General features: G+C 41.5%; 1 protein-coding gene across 2 annotated transcripts in view; it reads right to left on the reverse strand.

Moving 5' to 3' along the window:
• LOC136741212 (protein TANC2) overlaps nucleotides 1–26,239 on the reverse strand; it is a 240,496-nt gene that overhangs the window by 179,128 nt on the left and 35,129 nt on the right. The window contains exon 2 of one of the 2 annotated variants that reach the window (XM_066698500.1): nucleotides 25,830–25,958. The gene's annotated coding sequence lies outside the window, so the exon portion shown is untranslated. Of the gene's footprint in view, nucleotides 1–25,829; nucleotides 25,962–26,239 lie in introns of both variants that reach the window. The other variant, XM_066698499.1, reaches the window with a different exon arrangement.

The raw sequence follows: 26,239 nt of genomic DNA on the forward strand, positions 1-26,239 counted from the left end.
TTCTCAGTGAGAGCGACTTCATTCCTCTCCCATGATGCTCTAGCTCTGCTGTTTGCACTGTGGGACTCACAGCATCAGTAGAAATGGACAGCTTGCCGGTGCACATTTCATCCTTAGGGTGACTTACAATTGCCCATTTTTTGCCCATTTATACAGCTGGGCATTTACTGAAGCAATCTAGGTAAAGTACCCTTGTCCCCCACACTGCACCCACAACCCTCTGGTCCAGAGCCCTAACCACTACTCCACAATATTATGAAAGTAATTTCTTGCGTGCTGCATTGGCAAATCATAATCGCGTGCCATATGTGAACGTTCCTTTACCACCAGCAGAAAGAGAGAGACAGAGAGAGAGGGAGAGAGAAGAACGATAAATACTTAAGCTATCTGCAATACATCTTAGATCAGGCTGTGCTCCTGTACTTAGCCAATGCTCGATCACTAACTAGCAAGTAATTGATTCCCGCTCTCTTAGGGGGCTATTCTTTAATCTTTCTGATAGGGTCTGGTTGCTGGCTAGTTATCAGTACTACGTGAAGGTCTTGAATGGTACTGAAAAAAACACAACAAGGACTGATATCTGAAATAATGAGAATGCTAATTAATCATCTTAATTAGCTGTGGATGGGCTTGTAGCTTTCTCCCGATTCAAGACAAACACCAATAATCCAATTAAGCTTCTCTTTATTTGCAGCCGTTAAAAGCATTGTTTGAGATCCCTTCATCTGCTGTCACTCAGAGCCCTCTTGAACCAAAACAGCCTTATCTGGCAGCGTCTCTCAATTTTAAAGGGGGAAGGGAGGTTTCAGCTGGAGATAATGAAGCAGGTACAGATGTTATCTGAGTCAAACTGCAGGCCAGGCAGGAGTTAGAGGCTCATCGTTGCATATCTTTAATTGACATCGCCTGCCAAAGGGAGAAGATATTCAACCCAGATATACATACACTAACAAAGCCAAGTGTAACGCATGCTGTTGAGATGCCAGTTAGCAAAACAACTGGATAAGACAAGACAGAAAAAAGAAAAGAAAAACAGGCAACAGTCTCCCTGTTATCTAAGATCCTAAAGCCTCTGGCAAATATTAGTCTGCAGCAATCAACAAATTATTCTCCCTTTCTGACTGTTCATTGCAGCTCTCTTTACAGCAGTAAAAAAAATAATAAAATTAAAAACACTAGGCAGCCCAGTAGAGTGTTTCTATGTTCAGGAGAAACCAAGTTATATTAGTTGCAGATATAACTCATTATCCTCTGAACACGTTTTGTTGTGCAATGTAGCAGATCTTAGTGCTTTTGCCAGTTAGCAGCAATAACTATATACAGCTCTGGAACAAATTAAGATACCACTCTAAGTTCAGAAATCAATGTTAAGCGGTCTCAATTTTTTCCAGAGCTGTATATACACTACTCTTGTCTATGCAACACCATTCATACATCACTCTCTGACTGCAGGGAACCATTTCGGACGCCTCCATTCTACAATTTCCTATGGATTTATAGTGCCTTGCATTAAATATCTAGATCCACAACCAGACCTATACCCACATCACATCTCATTGCTCAACTGAAATTCAAATTCAATTAAAATCAATCACAAAAACAATAATTTCATTAAAGTTACCAAGGGTTATGCCATTAGGGCTTAACAACCGATTCCTGACGCGTTGGACTGTATCGCACCATAGCCCTACCAATCTGGATTATGAATATTTACCAATGACAATCCTGCAGTAACAAGCATTTAATTAGTCAAATCCTCTCTTAGCATTATTTAATGAGGCCCAATCCATATTACTGTGGAGTCTAATCAGGGGATGTCTGGCCTGAGCCATACAGTGTGTGATGTCATCACTGGGATTTGAAAACCCAATTGCAGCCTACAGTGAAGGAAAAAAGTATTTGATCCCCTGCTGATTTTGTACGTTTGCCCACTGACAAAGAAATGATCAGTCTATAATTTTAATGGTAGGTGTATTTTAACAGTGAAAACTCAGATCAAAAAAGTTATAAATTGATTTGCATGTTAATGAGGGAAATAAGTATTTGATCCCCTATCAATCAGCAAGATTTCTGGCTCCCAGGTGTCTTTTATACAGGTAACGAGCTGAGATTAGGAGCACTCTCTTAAAGGGAGTGCTCCTAATCTCAGCTCGTTACCTGTATAAAAGACACCTGTCCACAGAAGCAATCAATCAATCAGATTCCAAACTCTCCACCATGGCCAAGACCAAAGAGCTGTCCAAGGATGTCAGGGACAAGATTGTAGACCTACACAAGGCTGGAATGGGCTACAAGACCATCGCCAAGCAGCTTGGTGAGAAGGTGACAACAGTTGGTGCGATTATTCGCAAATGGAAGAAACACAAAATAACTGTCAGTCTCCCTCGGTCTGGGGCTCCATGCAAGATCTCACCTCGTGGAGTTTCAATGATCATGAGAACGGTGAGGAATCAGCCCAGAACTACACGGGAGGATCTTGTTAATGATCTCAAGGCAGCTGGGACCATAGTCACCAAGAAAACAATTGGTAACACACTACGCCATGAAGGACTGAAATCCTGCAGCACCCGCAAGGCCCGTCTTAAGTTTGCCAATGAACATCTGAATGATTCAGAGGAGAACTGGGTGAAAGTGTTGTGGTCAGATGAGACCAAAATCAAGCTCTTTGGCATCAACTCAACTCGCCGTGTTCGGTGGAGGTGGAAACATTATGCTTTGGGGGTGTTTTTCTGCTAAGGGGACAGGACAACTGCACCACATCAAAGGGACGATGGACGGGGCCATGTACCGTCAAATCTTGGGTGAGAACCTCCTTCCCTCAGCCAGGGCATTCAAAATGGGTCGTGGATGGGTATTCCAGCATGACAATGACCCAAAACACACAGCCAAGGCAACAAAGGAGTGGCTCAAGAAGAAGCACATTAAGGTCCTGGAGTGGCCTAGCCAGTCTCCAGACCTTAATCCCATAGAAAATCTGTGGAGGGAGCTGAAGGTTCGAGTTGTCAAACGTCAGCCTTGAAACCTTAATGACTTGGAGAGGATCTGCAAAGAGGAGTGGGACAAAATCCCTCCTGAGATGTGTGCAAACCTGGTGGACAACTACAAGAAACGTCTGACCTCTGTGATTGCCAACAAGGGTTTTGCCACCAAGTACTAAGTCGAAGGGGTCAAATACTTATTTCCCTCATTAACATGCAAATCAATTTATAACTTTTTTGAAATGCGTTTTTCTGGATTTTTTTGTTGTTATTCTGTCTCTCACTGTTAAAATACACCTACCATTTATAAAATAAATAGACTGATCATTTCTTTGTCAGTGGGCAAACGTACAAAATCAGCAGGGGATCAAATACTTTTTTCCCCCACTGTATAAGCTCTGAGGTCTGCATGTTATCAGACTTGTGAGGTTAACCCTTCGTAGAGCTGGGCCTCTACTACCAATCAGGTCTGCACTAATCTTCCCCCCACGACTGATTACATTTATAAAACCCTTTACTCTACATTACTTAGCTTGTCTGACCACAGGAACTCAATGTCAAAATATACACCATGCACATTTTTGTAAAGGAGGTTTTATTTGCATTTGGCTATAGTCCAGTCATTTCAGAAACATACCAAGATACAGAAACAATACTATATACTGTATACATCCCAAACTGAGTGGAGGCTTGTGCCATTTGAGCCACTTAGGAACCCTGACTGTATGTGTAGATTTAACTTTTACATTCGCACCATATAAATGAAGTACAGCGCAATCGACTGTAACAGAAATGTACCCCACAGGTGACTTCAAACACTTGTGCATCAAATGTGAAGCACAATGAAAGGAAGAAATCAGGTAACAAACCATTGCATTGCTGTCTGTAATGGCCTTACAAGGATTAGCATCAATAATCTTGAGAAAACAATACCAGTATATCAAACGTTTTCTGATGTACTCTTGTACCTTTAGCTTGTATAAATCTTTGCAGATGTCTTTTGATAGAACAAAGCCATAGTAATGTTTCTACAAACAAGAACAGGAAATCCTGCAAAAAGGGCTCATTTATTCATTTAAGCGGCTGTTTATACAGACTCAGAGGAAAAGAGAGAAAAGAAGAAAAAAAAGAGACTATCGCCAAAATAAATCCAGTCATTACAAGTGATTCACAAAAGGTTTTCTTTTTCTTCAAAATATAAGACAACTCATCCTGTTTGTACTGTTTTTATGTTTTTTGTTTGCTTTCAACAGGGAGGCAGAGACAGACAGCAGGTGAAATACTGTAGCAAAACGAAGCAGTTGCCCAGACTTGAGGATGTTACACAATGCAATGATGATGACTGCATTTCATATCTATACTATACAGAGCAGGGATACTGAGAAATGGACACTGTGTTTGGAGAGCAGTTTGCACAGAGGTTAAAACAACTCAACCTAATAAAGCAAAACATCCAACAAAATAGGCTAAGTGCCAATCTTATTATCTGAGTAAGCTTGTTACCACATGATGTTATTTACTTTGTATACATTCTTGTGTATGTGTGTGTATATCTATATAGGTCTATATATAAATATATATGAGAGGGAGAGAAAAGGTATACACACACAAACACATATAAATACAAGTTTGAAAAACAAGCTTTAAAATAAACGTTATCTTGCTTTCTTTTAAAATCCAATTCGATTTTTTTTAAAGATTTTAAATGATAAAAATCGATAGTTCTGGTGGAAATATTTATTGATATATATAATAACAATAATAAAAAGCAGTAGCACTACAAGCTAAGAAGCATAAGAGGAAGAGTATGTGCACACCGTTGAAAGGTTTTTAATTGTTTGTTTCTTCCTTTTGTTAAGGATGCGTGATTCTTTGTCCAGAGTGGTTGCAGTGTTCAGAGTCATTAGCTTCAGTTAGTGGGAGAACCCAGACAAATTTGGCTGCAGGGAAAGAATATATAGCGGGCGCATTGTTATCTATTCTAATAAATGCCATTCACATTGCGGGACAGCTATCCTCTTAATGACTTGTTCTTTTTGTGCGGCCTGTCACTCCAATTTCAATCTGATTCCACTGATGTTTTTTGCTAAAAGAAAAAAGGAAAAAAGAGAGAGAAATCTAGGTAATACCATCCTTTCAGTTTGGCCCATGATTCTGCATGCGTGCCAATGGTATGTAGAAGCGTCTCTTCCACCCCCCCCACACGCCACTGCCAGCTCCGCATGTCAATCACATGAATAACTGTCACTTAAATCTGGCTGAGCTCGGACACCAGGGCCTGCCGACTGGTCATGGGTTAAAGTCCACTGGCTGTGGGGAAGGAAATAAAACTGTCCGTTTGATGGCAGTTTGAACCATTACAAGTTTTACAAGGGAAAAAACAATGACACTTGTGACCAAAATAAAAAAGCATTTTAAAATAATTCAGAATGTAGATTTGGGGAGATTTTGGGAGATCCAATATCATATTCCTTATTCAGGGCTTTGACTTTTTCTTCTCCTCTCCTAGGCCTATATTTAGCAATCACCTCGATTATGTCATATGCAGCAACTTTAGAGTTTTCACCCACATAATGCAAACCTAAGGCACCTGCTCACACATTTTCTACTACATTTGTTTGCACGTAGGCGTTTGCATAAAAATGGCTAAATATAGCAATAAATACTAAACATAACCATATGAAACCAATGCTGCACTTTAGACTTCCATCTAAATTAAAGTGGTTGTCATCATAGACGCACACAGATCTATTAATGACCAATCTGTGGGGCAGTGACTTATTGAATAATTTGTCTTTAGCAACATTACATTTCAATACTAACATCTATACCGTCAACGTTTTTTATATGGCACTGATAGAATATCTAAAATATCTATTTCGGCATTTCTCTGTGCAGCAATCTCACACTTTCTGCCGGGTTTTGCATATTGATAAACTGGTTGCTGTGGGCCAGTCCATAGCAACAGACACGGGTGACTGTGATAATTACAGCTGCACAGACTACTCAACCATCATATTGGGTAGCCTGTCCCTGCCAGCTTAACACACTATCTTAACATCTTTGCCTGCATTTGAGATCTTGTTAACCTCAAATCGATATCTTTTCAGTTATTTAATATAGGTATGGGATGGATTCTAATTTTATCATTCAAGGTCAAGCATACTTTTTTTATGGTCAATTATGGATCATTTATCTTCCCAGTTTCTGCACTATGCAGTGCTACGCAGTGGAAAAAAAAAAAAAAGGTTGCTGCTCTGTGTCTTTCAGAGGTCTGTCCTTGGGCCCTCACAACAGTACTTAAATAACCTGTACTCACAATTTCCTTCAGGGACTGTTTTCAATGTTAACAGGGTCATGCTGCATATGCATTAATTCATATGCACGGAATACAATGGTTTGGATTCTAATCCTATGGAGATGCATCACTCAAATAGCTGAGTCAAGTTGCGATTTTAAAACCAGCGCCAAAGGGAATTTCATAGGCAATTCACAGTTGCCTCGCATACACTTTTCACTTAAAGAAACAGGGGGTGAAAGGGAAGAAAAACAGCCTGCAAAGAAAAGACTCCCACAAGAAATTGCCCACTGACGGAAAATGAAGACGTATTGGGCAATCCCTCGGCCTAGCGGAGTGACTAAGCTTCCAGTTGCAAAAGAAGAACCAATTAAAAAAAATAAAAATAAAAACAAGCAACAATTTTGGTCTCGCATCATCTGTATTCCACAAAATATTCCCATTGTATTCTCTCCCTGAATAGCACAGAGACCGCAGCTCCGGTGCCCTTGCCCAAGAAGAGAGGCCTGCCTATAAATAATACGTTTTCTCTGCGGAAAAAAAGAAGCCTTCAAACAAATCTGACAGCTCAATAAAAGCTCATCTCTGTTGCCCTCTGCAGACAGGCTACCCCTTCTGGGCCTTGTGCTCCGAAGACTGAAAGTGTCCCAGACTGCAGCCCAAGACACTGGCCAGTGCAGGAAATTCACTGGGGGAGACAAAGGCTTGGTTTTGGGTCTGACAGCGTGTGGGTAAAAGAAAAACAATAAACAAACAGACCAGAAGATCAATACACTACTTCTGCATTCTACTGATGAAGATATGGCCTTGTGGCCTTTCAGATATAGACACACTCCATCTCACAACACCTCTGAAAAAACCTGATATGCAGAATTATACACCTCTGTCTGCATGCAAACCTTTTCAAATTGTATGCCAACACAATACCAGCAGAGTAAAATGTACACACAAGAGTGCTTTTGATGCTTTTCTTTGCCTCTTTTGTAGCCAATGAAAAACAAAGGACTATCCATGTATGTTTTGTGAGGGGATATTCACGTATTTGGATACATTTTTTGTTGGTTAAAAAAATTCCATATAAAAGTCTAAGAATTCCACAGCTTTTTCATTTCATAGTGTTGAAGTCAGTAAGAGGGGAACTGTACATGTGCAGTAACTGTACAATATATCCTGTCATAGGGCAAACCACTTCAAAGGATATTTTATTGGATTGTTTTTTTTTCCCTTCTTATCTTTGCATGGTTTTTATTATCTGTCACTGATGTCGTTAAAAAATAAATGAAGAAAATACACTGGCCTGTTCTTTTTTATTTTTAATCTATTTCCCGTCCCTCTCTCAGCAGTAAGCGGCAGTAAGCTTGAGAAATGCACAAGCTCCATCACTGAGCTCCCACAGCTACTCTTCCTTATATTAAAAAAAAAAAGGAGATGGTAAGAAAAACACAGGCAGGCATTTGCCACAGCTTTTGCTGCACTGTATCTTTGTTATATCTGAAAATCCCAGCTTGAGGTTATCAATCCTGAAATAAAGTAGCTCACACAAGAACAAATAAAAAGGGAATTTGTAATGTACAGGAGAATGTATAGACAAGGTTTTCATACAATATTATTCTTCTAGGTCGTTTCTTTTATTTTACCAATTAGGGAAAAAAATAAAGTGTTCAATATTTAATATGGAAATGTCTGATGTATGTTCTGTAGATATCATACAGACCTACATGTAGTGTAGTTCCACACACATTTAATCTATGCCAAGTTCTTTTAAAATGTCTATAAATGTCTTGACATTTCAAAGTGCTTTTACAGTACCGTGTTTGTACTGAGCCAAGTCTACCACTAGTGACCTTTGCACTCAGCAATGGCAGCTGGGGTAAAAAAAGATCACAAGAAAATGTCACATCCTTACACAGTCTTCTGCAAACTGACAATTAGAGAATACAATGGCTTCGGAAGTCAGTAGTACCAAAATGATACGAACTTAATGACTTAACAAAAGTGAGCAAATTGGTTATTGTACATGTATCCGTATTTTCACTACATTTCCGTTCTTTTAAATGTGCCGGTGATGGCAACTATGCTACGTTTTATCTGTGTCTTGTTCAAAGGCAAGTCTACATCTGTGTTGGGATCCTAGATGTTTTAAGGTCCCTCAGAGTTGCATGGTTGAGACTGAAGCACTGGATAAGATACAACTACTCTCCTCTCACTCGTATACCCCATCAGAGCCCCATAGCTCCTTCTCCCCCTGCTGAGAGCACTGTCCACAAAACAGTTACCACGGGATTGTACTCACTGTCTCAGTCAAGGCAAAACAACAACAAAACCACTAATTGAAATATGTAATTATGCAAGACCTGCTCAATATATTTCTGTGAAATGAACTGATTGATGAAACCTACTAATCCAAGGGGTACAACTGGAAAATGTTGTGCATTTTTTCTTGAAATCTCAAATTAAACAATAAAAAAAAAGGGTTTTAGTAAGTACAGTACCGAATTACACATTTTATTCTTGCGCCAGCTGTTCAGCATTTGACCAAACAAACAAAATTATACAATGCCAATCTTAAAAATAATGCTTCAGTATACACATCCCGCTGTTTTTAGTTCACATTTTTTTCCAGAGAGGCACTGAATTAGCAATCCTAGTAAACCCCTGTGAATTAAACAGACATTTGATTGGTAACTGTTCATAGCTGGGGACACCCAAATTCAAGATTGAGATTGAAGTGAATCTAGTCATGGCACCAGTTTCAATAAAGAGGAAGAGTTTTGAAAGGCTAAAGCAAATCAAAGATTTGAAGCTGGAAAAAGTCATCCATACCTGTTTGTTGTTTATCCCTTTCCAAAAAGTGCCTTTAAAGTGTTAATTTGATATAAATACATATTTTTTTACATAACAATTAAAACTATTTTTAAAAAGTGCATGCCTTGCAAAAACAGTTTATACTTACCCACTGTCAAACAAAGACAAGCAAGAGGGGAAAAAAGACATGCCCTTCAAAGTCAATTGATCCATGTCAGAAACACAGCATTCAATGGGTTAATTATCCTAACCAAGAAGCCATATGAGGCCAAAGGCACATCTGTAGTGCTGGGCGGCTGGTTAAGCCACTGTCAACATACCAGCATTACTCAGGTGATTCAGAGCAGTGGGCTCAGAACAGCTTGATTTTATCTGTGTAAACAATGAGTGAGGCAAACACCAGAGCGCGGTTATTATGAGAATTCACACTGAACAGATCAGAGAGGAGCCACGGTGTGCAGCAGCCTTCCAGCTTCTTGGTAACTCTCCCAGTTAAACCACACACAAACGCAGCACAAACCTCAACGACACAAAAGGAGAAATAAAAAAAAACTGCGATTGATGCATAGAGGGCAGTGGGATAGGTCTAAATTCCAGAGACTGCAATGTTGGAGTCTTCTCCCATTTAAGCTGGGCCGTTGCGTCAGGGACGTAAAGGTTCTCTAATCAAGTCGGATTGCTGGAATGCCGGTGGGGTACAAACAGCCCAAAGGGTCTAATCTACCATCCCCATTGTACTGTACCATAGTTTCAGAGTGGTTTCCTATAGGTTCAATATGCCTTCACTGTGCTTTACTACACTGGACTACGGGAATATGATGGTATACCATGATTAATATTTTGAGATGCATGTTTGTTTGTTTTTTATATATAGGCTAGTAGACCATGGATTTATAGTAGTGTACCATAGCACAGTGAAATGTTAAAACCATAGGAAAACACTGTAAAACTATACTACAACCACAGAAAAACCATGAGTGCTTAAAAAAAAAAAAAAACACAACCTACGGTAAATTTACCAGGGAACAGGGAACCAGGGATAGGGGGAAGCAGGGAAGGGTAAGGAATGATAGCACTCAGCGGGATACTCTTCTTCCGTGCACAATCAAAAAAAGCATCCATAGATTATTAACGGAGCCCCTGATTAATTGGAACCCCACTGCTATCCCCTCCTGCCTGATATTAGTGGAGGATGTCCGTGTGATTGCTCAGAGGCCCTGGAGCTGACACAGCAGGTGAGTGATGTCAGGGAGTGATGGGGGAGGGGTCGGGATCTCCCTGGGAGGCCCTAGGTGGAACTTCCGATTACACCACGGTTGATTTGCACTGAAGTCGACATGACTGGGGATGACTGTGTGGTGGGGGGGGAGAATGCTGGGAAGGAAGGCAGTTGGGGAGGGAGGGTTGGTTGGGCAGCTGGCTCTGCGTGCAAAAGCCTGCAAGTCTGTTGATTCAGAGGAAGCCCAGAGGACTCAGTGTAAAAGACCCACAGGTGACGGGGAAAACTTGGTTGCGTCAGTTGTCGTGTCCTGTCTCGAATTCGTGTGCATCAGCAGTTCTCTGAAAGCAACAGCATCGGTGCACAGATATGAAGGCGATCAGAGGCCTGGCATTAGTTACACTGGCATACAAGTCTGATTTGCCTACTTTTTATGTAACACCTTTAGACGGAGAGTGCTGATTGGGTGTTTTAATGCTCCTCTCGGAAAGGGGCAGACAAAAATAAGAAGCAGCCTAAGCCAGGGTACTGTATTTATAATTACTCTAGCTGCTTTAAATGGATTTATAATGGTTCCAGTTAATATATACCCACAATGCAATAGGGACATGCAATTCACTTTTGATTAGAAGCATTCAATTATAGCCAGATTTTAATTTTGCACATTTTGACACAGAACCAAGCAGAGACTGTGTGACAAATTGGTAAAATACCAGCCAGCAATGTGATTACATTCCTGTTCAATAACCCGACATAACAAACCACTAAATAAATCCATCCGCCAGAGACTACAAGTTGCTGCATCTTGTGTAGCATTAGCAAGCACTTGTTATGTGATGTAAATAGGAAAGCTCATTAAAAGAATTACAATGAAAGTGCCGGTACTGGTTTACAGTCATTTATCATGACGATAACAATAACAATTATAACTTTGTGCATATATTACAGACTTGCCATGGAAGGAGAGTAATAATTATATCTTTTGTGCAAACATTGTCTCCATGACAGTCCAATATCGAGGGGGAAAACTTTTCTTTCACTTTGTTTCATCACAGAACTGGGTGTTTGAGAACACATGTCCCTGGTGTAACTGCTGCTCATATTGAAGGCTAATCAAAACCAGTTATATGCAGTTTCTCTTTTTAACGTCTTGGGCGTTAAAAATTTATTGGCGTTTCTTTTTTTCTTTTTAAATGCATGCGAAGTTAAACCTCTCAGAGAACACGCTGAACTTTATCTACCTACACATGCAAAAAATAAAAGTGCCAGGTAGGTAAGCCAATTAGAAAACAAGATAATGGATTATACTTGGAATACAATCGTCATGCCACACAGTTCCAGCAGCCCACACTCACTGATGCACTGGGAGACCGAGAAACACAGAAGAGAGGAGAGCAATGGGGGGGGGGTTGGTATAGAACATTACTTCCCAGTGCTGGGTTTGAGTTATAGCCTACATTGTTCCTACACACTTCATGAACACTTGATCCATCAAAGTGTTATTTATATCCACACTTGGCTGGCAGAATAAAATGAGCAACCGTCACATTTTGTCCATTGTGAATATCAGAGAAGAAAAAGTGACTTAAATCATGGGGGCTGGTCTTGATTGCCCACTATACACCCCTCGGCATGGTTGGCTTGCTAAATATCTGTTCTGAAACCCCATCGCTGCATCCAACAGATCCATGCAATCAATTTGGTCCATGAGTCAACTGCAGCACAATTGCACCCACAGCCAGAATAGACACAACTACACTCACCTAAAGGATTATGAGGAACACCATACTAATACTGTGTTTGACCCCCTTTCACCTTCAGAACTGCCTTAATTCTACGTGGCATTGATTCAACAAGGTGCTGAAAGCATTCTTTAGAAATGTTGGCCCATATTGATAGGATAGCATCTTGCATTTGATGGAGATTTGTGGGATGCACATCCAGGGCACGAAGCTCCCGTTCCACCACATCCCAAAGATGCTCTATTGGGTTGAGATCTGGTGACTGTGGGGGCCAGTTTAGTACAGTGAACTCATTGTCATGTTCAAGAAACCAATTTGAAATGATTGGACCTTTGTGACATGGTGCATTATCCTGCTGGAAGTAGCCATCAGAGGATGGGTACATGGTGGTCATAAAGGGATGGATATGGTCAGAAACAATGCTCAGGTAGGCCGTGGCATTTAAACAATGCCCAATTGGCACTAAGGGGCCTAAAGTGTGCCAAGAAAACATCCCCCACACCATTACACCACCACCACCAGCCTGCACAGTGGTAACAAGGCATGATGGATCCATGTTCTCATTCTGTTTACGCCAAATTCTGACTCTACCATCTGAATGTCTCAACAGAAATCGAGACTCATCAGACCAGGCAACATTTTTCCAGTCTTCAACTGTCCAATTTTGGTGAGCTTGTGCAAATTGTAGCCTCTTTTTCCTATTTGTAGTGGAGATGAGTGGTACCCGGTGGGGTCTTCTGCTGTTGTAGCCCATCCGCCTCAAGGTTGTACGTGTTGTGGCTTCACAAATGCTTTGCTGCATACCTCAGTTGTAACGAGTGGTTATTTCAGTCAAAGTTGCTCTTCTATCAGTTGAATCAGTCGGCCCATTCTCCTCTGACCTCTAGCATCAACAAGGCATTTTCGCCCACAGGACTGCCGCATACTGGATATTTTCCCTTTTCACACCATTCTTTGTAAACCCTAGAAATGGTTGTGCGTGAAAATCCCAGTAACTGAGCAGATTGTGAAATACTCAGACCGGCCCGTCTGGCACCAACAACCATGCCACGCTCAAAATTGCTTAAATCACCTTTCTTTCCCATTCAGACATTCAGTTTGGAGTTCAGGAGATTGTCTTGACCAGGACCACACCCCTAAATGCATTGAAGCAACTGCCATGTGATTGGTTGGTTAGATAATTGCATTAATGAGAAATTGAACAGGTGTTCCTAATAATCCTTTAGGTGAGTGTATATGTCATTGTCATTTACTAATGGAAGAAGGTCCACCCAAGGGCCACTGATTTCAGCTAGCCTCATCTTGTCCCCAGTCTTTGATTTTAAGATCCTTGTGGGCTGTTTTTATGCCCCTTTCAACCTAGTCCTGAAAGTGCAGCAATAATCCATTCTTGCTGCCACGGCCCAATAATTGCAGTTTTAGTGTGGCACGGATGTTACACACTCCTGTTTACATACTTCCGAGTCTTTTCTCATTAGTCAGAGGCTCCAGCTCCTTTATCTGTGAGTGATTAGCCCATCCTTGGAGGGCAGGGCTTTTCACATCAATACATCAATGTGCTCAGCACGCGCAGGTCAGACTCTTTGTTTTCAAGGTAGCATCCCCTAAAGAAATATAGTTTAAAAAATCACTATCTATGTCTATAGGACTGACCTTCAACAGGGAATTGCTATTGAGTGCATTGTGTTAGGGGGATTTGGAGAGTGAGCAATATTTCTGAAGACCTGGGCAAATGCAAGGAGATTATGGGTGATGTCATTCAGGAAAGCAGGACAAGACAAAGTGCAATCCTGCCTGAGGGCTACAGCCACTGGAACAACTTCCCTCAATGTACCTCCACTAGCTGTGATACAGGCGACCATTTCCCATCAGATATGCTAGAGAGTAGACACACATAGACACACAGATAACAGGACGGAGACCCTGCAAAATCCCATGTTAATTTAGTCCGACACTCACAGATTAAATGTTCCACAGTTGGGGTTCATTTCAATCACGCACAATCACCTTTTAACATCTCTTTTTAACCCTGTGTTTTCTCACATACTGCAGTGCTAGAGAGCAAATTCATGACAGCAGACTAATTTTTCAGTACAGTACAGAGCTTATTATTAATTAATATATCAGTATTTTCACCAAATTGAAAAAGGATAAAGTGATATTTTTCATACTAATGGAGAGATACTTTGGGAGTCAAACAGGTATAGAGATTTAGAAAATGTATTTCCCTCGGCTATTAGAGCTGGGAAACATGGTGCTGAAGGAGTTGACTTTAAACAGCTGGATTATGCCCGTCAGGACATTTTCCAAGCTTTATTTCAGGACAAAATCCTATCCACCCTCCCTGCTCATTGTATTCCCCACAGAACAGAGCCTAAGAGTAACAAAGAGGAGGGTGTCCATCTGTCTGGGATTGTTTTACTGACAGACTAAGTTTGATACCTGCCTGATCCTCTTTAACACTAGAGGAAAATAAATTAAAAACAATACGTATCTGATGAGAATCAAAACAAGCCACCTGCCGAAAATATGAAAACAAAAAGCAGGTGGGTGAGGAAAGAAATACCAGAAGGACACTCCAGGCTTGAATGTGGTTTTGGATTCATTCTCTACACAGAAACCTTAAAGCGACCCTACAGACTGAAACCTTAGCTTCTAGCCACTAGGTCCAATTTGTAGAATTGTGACTTCATATAATTTGTCCCTTCCAAACGCTGTGTAAAGTCTGGCTCACCCGGCATATGCAATGTGGAAGTTCACATATAAGAGAAAAAAAAAAAAATCACAATGCTTTAGAAAACATAATTTGTCCTTTCAGAATGACACCCTATGATATCACTGCATTCCTGACGGTCCCGGCTACAATAGAAGCGCTGTGGGAATCGGCTGCATCAGAAACCCGTTTAAGAGGGAGCTTTGTGTCTCAAGGCAATTTGAAAAGAGAGTCTGCCGGGGGGGGGCGACAAAAAAAAAAAAAAAGAAAAAAAAAAAAAAAACACCACTGTGCTCCACACGCACTGACAGACAAGCAGCGACACAGCACAAGTAACAGTAGTTGCTGCTTGGCATCGGGAGGTGTGTGAAACAGTTGACATAATGATCACATGTGCCAGCAGGTCTGTAAACAAATGGGCCTGTTTGTATAAGGGCGCTAAGGTTTGCGCAGCTGTTTCCAAATAAAAAAATAGACCACACTGTCATGCCAAACCTCCAGGTGAAAGATCCGACTGCTGCGGACGGATCTCGAACATGGTCCCAAAGTATACTCCCCTCCTCCCCCCCCCAAGTCTAAATCTTCCAATACAGATTTCCAATGTCTGATTCCTCAATCCTCACATAGATAGCCTGATTGCGTAGACATAGCAGTGCTGCACAGATGGCTGCAGCGTGGCCAATGACTGCCGAGCTATTTAGGTTGTATTTCGTAACCTTATACTAACAGAAGCCTCCTGCGTTCCAGGAGAAAAAAGGTCATCCTCATATCTTATCAGCCCTGGCACAGCTTGAATAAAGACTTGAGAGGCAGTAGCTGGGATACAGATCACAATCAGAGCTTTGTTGCTCTGGTCCTAGGGAGCAGGAGACATCCTCACCTCCATCTACAGTTCAGCTGTAACCCTCACGATGCCTTTAACCACACTAATAGTACACTGGAGCCAACTTATTAAACAATTACTTTTAAACACATGGCAGGCCTATAATTACAGTGATTCAGCGCAGGGAGTTTGACGTGTTTGTGTGTGCGCATGTGTGTCGTCACAGCTGGTTTGGGCTGCCACAGCGGTTACAGCCTGTTTGCTTATTTTTTGGGTTCTCGCTCTTCAGAAGGCAGGCGCTGGTGTAGTTCTGTTGAGGTGCAGGATGGGAGAGGTGGAGCCAAATCCAAAATCAACCACCAATACTGCATCAGCTTCCGCCTGAACCAGGCTTACAAGCACATTGAAGGATATATTCTGTGATTGTGATTTTTTTTTTTTTTTTTTTTTTTTTTTTTTTTTTTTTTTTTTGCAAAAACAGCAAAAACTCAGCTCTTGAAATGCTATTGTTGACTACTTTAGCATAAAGGCAGTAATGGAGATATCAGCCTTTGAAATGAGAAAGAAGGAATAAAATGACATATGGTATCAATTAAAATTCAAACTCACCACTACCAAAATGTTTTTATTTTTATTTTTCTATGCACTAAACCCTCTTTAATTCCTCTGATGCAGTAGTACAAGGACTCAGATTGGGCCGTTAAAGGACACAGTATAACGTCCCTCATGAAAATAGAAAAACAAGGGCCATTTTTTTCTTCCTCTCCGACTCCGGGGAAGGGAAGAGAAAAAGAAAAAGTAATAACCTAATATGGAGCTGCACAATTACATTTGAAGGAAAGATGTAATAAATAAATAAATTAATAAATAAATAAATACATGCATACATACATACAAAACTAAATGCAAGCTGCATTTATCATTATTTCACCCGTGTTCTGCTTCCCTCTGGATGAGATAATAGCAGAGATACCATTTGCTTAAAATACACCCTTGCTCTTATAATCACACCATTATCTTCTAATTCAAAAGAAGAAAATACATCAGGGCCTCAATAGGCTGTAATTTCCTTCAGAGGTGGGATTGGATTGACATTCCAGACCGCTGAGTCTGTTCTTAGAATGGGCCTCAGAGTAATTATCTCTCCGTGATAGGGACACCAAGCTCAGCCGATGGGGCTATTTATACAGAATAATGTCTTCTGAAGCCTAGATTCGCAACAAGCTCGGCACCTGTGTAAGGATGAATTGTCCAGGACCACATTATTTCAGGAGTGGGGAGATCGATACACCGTTCATGGGAGAATTACGGATTACGGGTTTTCCATCGACTCCTTTCGTTTTGATCACTTTAATAAAATGTGGTCACGAATCGCCTGCGTTTTCACACTGAAAAGTCCCACTTCGCCAATATGTAAATGCACAGATGCAAAGAAATGCTCATTAAAAAAAAAAAAATCTGAGGTGATATAATATTAACTAAAACTCCCATCCCCTCCAAAACAAAAACGAATCTGTTAATAAAAACAAATATCAGTAATTCTGGAAAAGGACAAGTAGGATGCAGAGCCCCAAAAGCCCTATATTCTGAGCTAACCTCTGTGTTCTCTTCCTCCCTCCACCACCCCGCACTGTTCCTGCAGATGCATTCACAGTTTCAGTAACACTCCCATGGAGACAGCCCACACACATAGTGCAGAGCTGTGACGCTTATTCTCTGCTCTCTCCCATGCTTCCTCCCTGGCTCAGGCCGAGCTGGAGCAGACTACGGGGCTCGACTCAGGCCTGGCGTCTGTGACAGGCAAGGTGAGGGCGAGACAGAGAGGAGGGGAAAGATGGAGGCAACTGCCAGTCCTGATCCCTGACTTTCCAGGCCTGATTTTGTCTTGGAGAGTGCTGATTACACACGAGTGACAGCCAATGTTGTTTCTCACGCTGGCGATCTTTAAGGCTTGCTGAGGCAATCAAGCTATTTACTGGGGAGGGAAGGAAGAAAAAATAAAATAAGAACCTATATGGAGTGTGTCAGTCCCCAACCTCCACAGCACATCTCTGACACAGCAGCTCCCACACAAGGAGATTCTCGAGCTATACCTTGACTGTGGAGTGTCATACTAATGTTAATGCACCTACTGACAGATTTCAATAACATAGAAAAAAAAGGAAAAGGATAGCATTTAGAACAGCCCTACCCCACCCACACACACACTACACACATTTTAGGGAACGCACATCAGAAAGGAAATGACTAGGAGATGGAGTGAAGAGGAGCCCAGAGTCCCCCTGCTCCATCATCCTTCACTATACACCCCCTGGTTGCACACAAAACTACAGTCCCATGACAGAAGAGGAGGGGTGACAAGTGGAGGCTACCGGCCATAAAATGGGGACAGGGCTATTATTAAAAAATGTCACCCACTATCATCTTCTGGGTTGTGGCAAGAAGTGCCTAGGGCCAGTGTGTTGGGGGCAGGTGAGAGGGGGATGTTGATGATAAGTAAAATAGGCAGGGGTGGGTAGAGGATGTGGAAGAGTGCAGACATTTGGGGGAAGTCTGGAGCGCAACTTCAAACAGAGCAGAACTGCCCCATTAACACTGAACTCGCAGCCAGTACAGAACAGAGCTGACAAACACAGCAGTGTGCGCGCTTTGGGCACAGTCAGTACAGTTTCTGGGCCTTGGGCTTCTTAAAGAGGCTGCCGCAGATGATTGCCATCCGTATTGATGTATGTGGACGTGAGGCTGGACTCTGCAGGCCGGATTTTAGAAGCTCCACGGGCGCCAAACCCCATTGAGTTTCCATTTATTTATGTCGCAGCCTAGGGTTTTAAATCAAGTGTTGAACAGTGCTTGTATTATTACCCTGGTTGTGTCACAGAAAAGTCCAGTGAGTGGGTGAAGAAATTAAAACTGTAAGGGGAAGCTTAGTAAGTGTTCAGTAGGTGCTCATTCTAGTCCATGTGCTGCCAGTCATGACAGATCTCCCCGACTGAGATCACCTGAGCCGAGCTTAAACCCAGTCCCCATCACACTTCACAGAGACTAACTGAATGACTGCTATTGTGTTAAAACTATTGTCTGTGGTCCCTGATCACTAATCCCCTCTAAGAACAGCAGTGAACTTGGTTTCATGACTGTATTTTAATTAAAACCAATTTACAGTGAGGGGAAAAAATATTTGATCCCCTGCTGATTTTGTACATTTGCCCACTGACAAAGAAATGATCAGTCTATAATTTTAATGGTAGGTGTATTTTAACAGTGAGAGACAGAATAACAACAAAAAAACAAAAAGTTATAAATTGATTTGCATGTTAATGAGGGAAATAAGTATTTGATCCCCTATCAATCAGCAAGATTTCTGGCTCCCAGGTGTCTTTTATACAAGTAACGAGCTGAGATTAGGAGCACTCTCTTAAAGGGAGTGCTCCTAATCTCAGCTCGTTACCTGTATAAAAGACACCTGTCCACAGAAGCAATCAATCAATCAGATTCCAAACTCTCCACCATGGCCAAGACCAAAGAGCTGTCCAAGGATGTCAGGGACAAGATTGTAGACCTACACAAGGCTGGAATGGGCTACAAGACCATCGCCAAGCAGCTTGGTGAGAAGGTGACAACAGTTGGTGCGATTATTCGCAAATGGAAGAAACACAAAATAACTGTCAGTCTCCCTCGGTCTGGGGCTCCATGCAAGATCTCACCTCGTGGAGTTCCAATGATCATGAGAACGGTGAGGAATCAGCCCAGAACTACACGGGAGGATCTTGTTAATGATCTCAAGGCAGCTGGGACCATAGTCACCAAGAAAACAATTGGTAACACACTATGCCATGAAGGACTGAAATCCTGCAGCGCCCGCAAGGTCCCCCTGCTCAAGAAAGCACATGTACAGGCCTGTCTGAAGTTTGCCAATGAACATCTGAATGATTCAGAGGAGAACTGGGTGAAAGTGTTGTGGTCAGATGAGACCAAAATCGAGCTCTTTGGCATCAACTCTACTTGCCGTGTTTGGAGGAGGAGGAATGACCCCAAGAACACCATCCCCACCGTCAAACATGGAGGTGGAAACATGATGCTTTGGGGGTGTTTTTCTGCTAAGGGGACAGGACAACTGCACCACATCAAAGGGACGATGGACGGGGCCATGTACCGTCAAATCTTGGGTGAGAACCTCCTTCCCTCAGCCAGGGCATTGAAAATGGGTCGTGGATGGGTATTCCAGCATGATAATGACCCAAAACACACAGCCAAGGCAACAAAGGAGTGGCTCAAGAAGAAGCACATTAAGGTCCTGGAGTGGCCTAGCCAGCCTCCAGACCTTAATCCCATAGAAAATCTGTGGAGGGAGCTGAAGGTTCGAGTTGCCAAACGTCAGCCTCGAAACCTTAATGACTTGGAGAGGATCTGCAAAGAGGAGTGGGACAAAATCCCTCCTGAGATGTGTGCAAACCTGGTGGCCAACTACAAGAAACGTCTGACCTCTGTGATTGCCAACAAGGGTTTTGCCACCAAGTACTAAGTCGAAGGGGTCAAATACTTATTTCCCTCATTAACATGCAAATCAATTTATAACTTTTTTGAAATGCGTTTTTCTGGATTATTTTGTTGTTATTCTGCCTCTCACTGTTAAAATACACCTACCATTAAAATTATAGACTGATCATTTCTTTGTCAGTGGGCAAACGTACAAAATCAGAAGAATTGATGCTGTTTTGAAGGCAAAAGGTGGTCACACCAAATATTGATTTGATGTAGATTTTTCTTCTGTTCACTCACTTAGCATTTTGTTAATTGATAAATATAATCTATTAATGTCTATTTTTGAAAGCATTCTTACTTTACAGTATTTTTCACACCTGCCTAAAACTTTTGCACAGTACTGTATGTAGATTTACATGTATATGTCACTATTGCTTTAGCAATACTTAATTTTGAATTTGCGAGACAGAGAGAGAGAGACCCAGTGTCAATGGTCAAAAGGCATTTTGTCTAACAAAAGTTGGTGTCAGCTATTTCCAGCAGGGAATGCAATCATCTCTTGAAATGCAGTTAGCCTCCCTGTCTGTTTAAAAGGGGAGATTTAATGAGCCTGTGCTTGCAGTCAATTTGCAGCTCACCATCCCCTGCGTTACTGTCACACACGTGTAGGGCAGCGCTGTCACTCCTCATCTCTGGTGCGGCACTGTGGTAGTAAGCAACATGTACGTGCAGTGCAGGAAAACAAAGGGGGCCGTGTCATCACCAACTTAAAGGGAAGTTTATAGCCAAAAACTCAAAAACAAGTCTACCAAGCCTGCATATTTGCAAATAATTGGTTCAGTCAGGTAATTCAGAGCTGAGTTACAGCAGAAAATAACAGAAGATCTACTGGCTCTCTAGGAGCTGAGAGAGAGGGGAGGGTCAGTTCCCTTAGTTCTGTGAAGCTGCTTGCTCTGATACCTGTGAAGTCCCTGGCTAGCTTCTTAATATTCCCATAATCCCTTGGGAAAGAATGAACTGGAGTCATTTTTCAACTCTAAATGGGTGGACTGGTATTCAATGGAGATAGTTGAACGCCCATTCATTAGTCTTGTCTGCTCGTGAGTGAGCGGCTAAATATTCTGTACATGTCAGGCTATATTTAAAGAATTAACCAGACTCTTAACACACTACATTGCATCGACAGCAAAATGCACAGCTGACTAATAATTTCATGCCTGTTATACAACGTTAATGCTCTTCAGGTTTCAGACTAATGGACCTCGCACCTTCGGAAAACAAGTCACTGATGATTTCCAAGCACTTGTGAGTGTAGCGCTTAAATTATGAACGGCACGTGTCCAGACCTATAGCATGCAGGCTCCCCAATCCAAAGTGACAGAGGCTCCAGGAATGAATCCTGCTGTAGCCAGCTTAAACAACAAGAGCTTCGAAATACAAAATAAATAGCTTATTTTAAAGCAAACACACAAAAACCTCTTGATGCAGATTCATTTACTGGGACTGGGAGTTAATGAATGATCTGAATAAAATTCAAATTCAAAAGTCCAACCTAAATACATATCTGACAAAAAACTAAAATCTAATGCAGAGATCGACAAAACTGAAGCACAGATTTTTGGATGCATCAGTAATAGCTAAATAGTAAATGGGCTAGGCCTATTCATTCAATGATTACCAGCATCTTGTTTTCTATATAAAAATATATAGAAGTTAACCTTGAAAGCTGAGGACATAGAACCTTAAAAGTCAGTGATGCTGAAACCCACAGGAATCAAATACATACAAACAAAATGTCTAGAAACCTGCTGAAACCAGAGTTCAAGTGCTGAGCCCTCCACCCTTCAATGTGCCTTTTCCTTGTGGCAGAAACATCAGGAGGGCAGAGGAGATTTAAATACTATCATTAAGTCTACTTTTTACAAGGATTAAGACTGTTTTCAAGAGCAGAATATAAGGATTTTTGGTTCAAATAAATAAAATAATTCAATAATTTCATTAGATATGATTCAATGTAACATGATTAAATATTTCAAAGCATAAGTAGAACAGGATCTCATAGACAAGGGAAAAAAATTAAATGTAAAAGAGGCTAACAAGATGTCCTGCATCAGCAAAGACCCCCCCCAACACACACAAACACCATTTTAACAGTTTGTTTATCTGCATCACTGCCATAGCAGTAGTGTCAGTTTACAATCCTGCTTTTAGAACTGTATCAATAATGTACAGCCCTAACAGATTGTAAATTAATAGGATTACCGGCCCAAAAGATGTCCCTAATGAGAGGCTATTTCATTAACCAGAAAACATTCAAAAACTAAAAAAAGGAATGGAAAATGACCAAAAAAGCAAACAACTGAAGAAGGAATCTAATCTTAAATTAGCAAAGCTAATAGGCTAGATGGCAAATCAAGCATGTTTGGTTAAGTAAATAACTTTTCTTTTCACATTTTCCAATATCTTCCAATTCTTCAGTAATAGGAGGAGGACCCACTTTAGACTTTATTAACTAAGAGGAATGTCATGTTAGACGGAAGGGTAGCTGTTTTAATGATTTTATTTAATTGTGTGTTTATCTAGTTAATTGAGAAATTGAGGGGAATGGTGCTGAGAGTGGAGTATCAAAGAGGGACACCACACTACAGCGGCACAATACAGAACTAGGGAGTTTAGACTGTTGCTGCAAGCGATAACAGAGTCCTTGAAGAAAATGCCAGATATTATTATCCTACAAACAATCATTGCCACAGGTTCTACAGTCAAACATCAATGGGACACAGAATCACATATTGCTTTGAGTGACGCTTGGCATTGGTCTGCTTCTACCTCGACATGCTCACTGGGTACCAGCCATCGGGAACAGGAAGGGCTGGGGGGTTGCTTAGGAGGGGTGGGGTCTTCACTGCACTGGAGCACTAGATGCCCACAGATAAAACCCAAATAACTTTGCGGTTTCCCTTAAGTAAACAGTCTGGGGAGACGCACCCTTTCTCTGTATTGTTAATGCACTGCACATTAAAGCCTGGATAGTTGTCAGACATGTTGAACTTTTCCCAAACCATCTGATTGACAGCAAACTGAAAGCTTGGTTGCATTGGAATAAATGAAAACACTCCCCAATTATCCATCTAACCTTCGCCCCCCACCCCATCCGGACTGCTCTAAAACAGTAATCCAATAACCCCCTAATACGACCCCCATGCGGTCCTCACTGCTCTCTCGCCATTAGGCCGGTGCTTTGCTAATTCAGAGGGCCGATGCAGTGAGACTTGCGCAGAGTCATGGAATGACATTGGCTCCATTTCACAGCCAAACAACAATTTCAGGGATGGATGGTCACAGAATAATTAGATAACCCCTGAGCAGGCACATCGATCCCCTCTGGTTTGAGAAATAAGACAATATTTTTGATGGGTAAGCGCTGGCTAGAGAACAAAACCATTTTCTCTTCATTTTTTTTTTTTTGTGTGTTTTATTAGTATTTTTTTCCTCCGCACAGCAGACGATAAGAATTCCAAATGTGCTGAGCTGTGTGATATTCATGCCACTGCGGTTGACACTCAAGGCAGCTGTTCTACAGTAGTAAACGCTGCTAAAAAGTAGGACATCTTCCGAGTTGCCTTTTGGACATTTTTGAAACTGCCATCTATTTTTCATAACACACACTACTGATTTGGAATCACTATGTTATTCACCTTGGCTCCCCCACTTCAACTCCTATGCTGAATTACAAAAGGGATGTTGGCAGCTAACTTATATACACACGCACTCACACACGTTTTCTCCAAAATGTATACTGTCAAGCCATACGCTTCTTTTCACACTGCAAGTCAAAAAAGCAAACAGCCCGCAGGGGGGTCTCTGTTGCATGGCAAGCAGAAGACTCCCTGGCCTACTGAAAACCACTTCCTACAGTTCTGACCGGTGGGGAGTCCCGAGCTCGGTCGTTGACACAGTCTAGACTGGATGGGAATTAGCACTCTCTGGACTATCCGGCAAAACATATACATACATTACACACAGACACACACACATATATATTACAGTCAATAAAATATATAGAAGTCTATTTCGTCCCTTGAATGTAGACTTTCCAATCCTGAAATAACAAACACAATACATTTGGTGAACTACTACTGCGAGAGAAAGGCCAGTGTTCCCATTGTGCTAGAACCAGCCCCGTCAATAGACAAAGATGATACAATTGCTGTACACGGGAACCTGAGCACTGAAATTGCTGAAAACTGGATATTACACAGCCTACATTCCGGATGAACAGTGTGTTCGGCTGACAGCTGTCAAAGTTCTTACAGCATGGAGTCGGCTTAGAGATTGTGCCTGTCCTTTTCTTTGCCTTGCAATTTCGGAGGGAAAAGTATTCATTTTCCTCCATTCAGCTATTGATCTGTGAATCTAGGCAGCCATCCATTATTTGATTTTTTCTATCAATCTGAAAGGAAGAGGAGAAAAGCAAGGAAAGTTGCAAGCAAAAGTGATTACTGACCAGTGCCTGCCAGAGATAGGCCCAATTACAGGGCTCAGCAATAGATTGTGAGAAGTGAGCTGGCGGGGTGAATGCTCATATTTTTTCCATCTATGAAACTGTTTAATTATTGTTGATCTGTTTTGTTGTTGTTGGTGGTGGTGGCGGCGATTGATTTCTGATCCATTTCCAAAATTGTCTGAAGGAATGAAGGAGGTTCAAATCATCCTGTTTACAGTTTCGTGATTAGGAGTTTATGGTGTGTTTGAATGCATTAGGCCTGTGTCGGAAGAACTGGGGGAAACCGATTGGACGATTAATCAATACAACTCCTATTATCATTTTCAATATTCAGCAATCATTCAGTGCTGCCATTTCCCAGCGCCTCCCAGAAAACCCCTTCCCAATAGTCTAGTCTCCAAGAATAGCTATGTACGGAGATAGTCATGTAAAAGGCATGTAAAAATAGATTGTATAAAAATTATATATACGTACTTTTATGTTGAACTGCTTTCTTCGTTCTACATCCTATCAGCAAGAGATAGGATGAACAGTCAAGACCCAGCCACACCCTTCAATAACAAATGGACCGAACACACACCCTGGCTCGAATGAGGATGACTTTCGATTGCTCATCTAGGATGATGCTCAAACTTTCCCACCTATGGCATAAAAATACATGTATATACTATAATCCATAAAAGACATCACTTCTGAGCAGAACATTTTTTTTGTCAAATGAATAATAGCAGTGCACTTTGTCCAGTGCATTACAATGTTAGGCAAATGTACGTCAGTGGTGCAAAACCATGCACTAAGTGGGTTAGCAGGGCACAACGAGCCTACTTACTACTGTACTTTCAGTGTGCCAAACAGCACAGTCGGGCCTATTGAGAAAGTTTAATCCAATGAGCTAAAACCATAATAACTTTTTTTTTTTCTTCTTTTTAAAACAGGATCTAGAAAAACAGAGATTAATGGATACCCACTGATGTTTGGCAGCACTTTGATTGTATGTGGGTTTACAGGAACTAGGTGGGAAGACATTTGAAAAAACCCGTTTCAAAGTCACTCAAATACAACAAGTGCTCAGAGCGCAGCATGATATAGTCCAGACGACGCCATTTAGGCTGGATGGTGACCCCCTACAACTGGGCTTCACCACAGGGGCGGCGCTCAAACAGCCTGCGCTGGTTGGGACTGGGTTGTGCAGAACTTCCTTGGTGTGAAAGAGTGGAAATGTACAACATGAAATAAAAAGAATTCTAATAAATGCATTTTACCGTCTGTGGGCAAAAGCAGACTTCACAAAGCTCTGTGTCTAGTGATGTCCACCAGGAATGATGTGCCGTGTTCTTCTCTCCCTCTGTGCAGCTCAGCTCCCATTCCTGAGCAATAAATCCACAGATGCCCTGCTGGGATAAACACACACAAAATAAGAGCCCTTCATAAACAAACACACAGGAAAAGAAACCCTGCCTTGAAATCTGAGGGTATGAAACAGATCATATTCCTTAGAGCACTTTGGGAACAGCTGCTGACAGAATATGATGTTGAAAAAGGAAAAGACTCTGGAAAAGTAACAATCACCTGTCAAGATCATTTGCTGGTATTCAGTTTTGGTTTTAGCTCCTGTGAATTTGTTTTCTTGTTCGTGTACCTTGGCCTGACTAACCTCTGTCTTTTACTGCAG

The sequence above is a fragment of the Amia ocellicauda genome, chromosome 3 (genome assembly GCF_036373705.1).
Source record: "Amia ocellicauda isolate fAmiCal2 chromosome 3, fAmiCal2.hap1, whole genome shotgun sequence".
NCBI classification, from domain to species: Eukaryota; Metazoa; Chordata; class Actinopteri; order Amiiformes; family Amiidae; genus Amia; species Amia ocellicauda.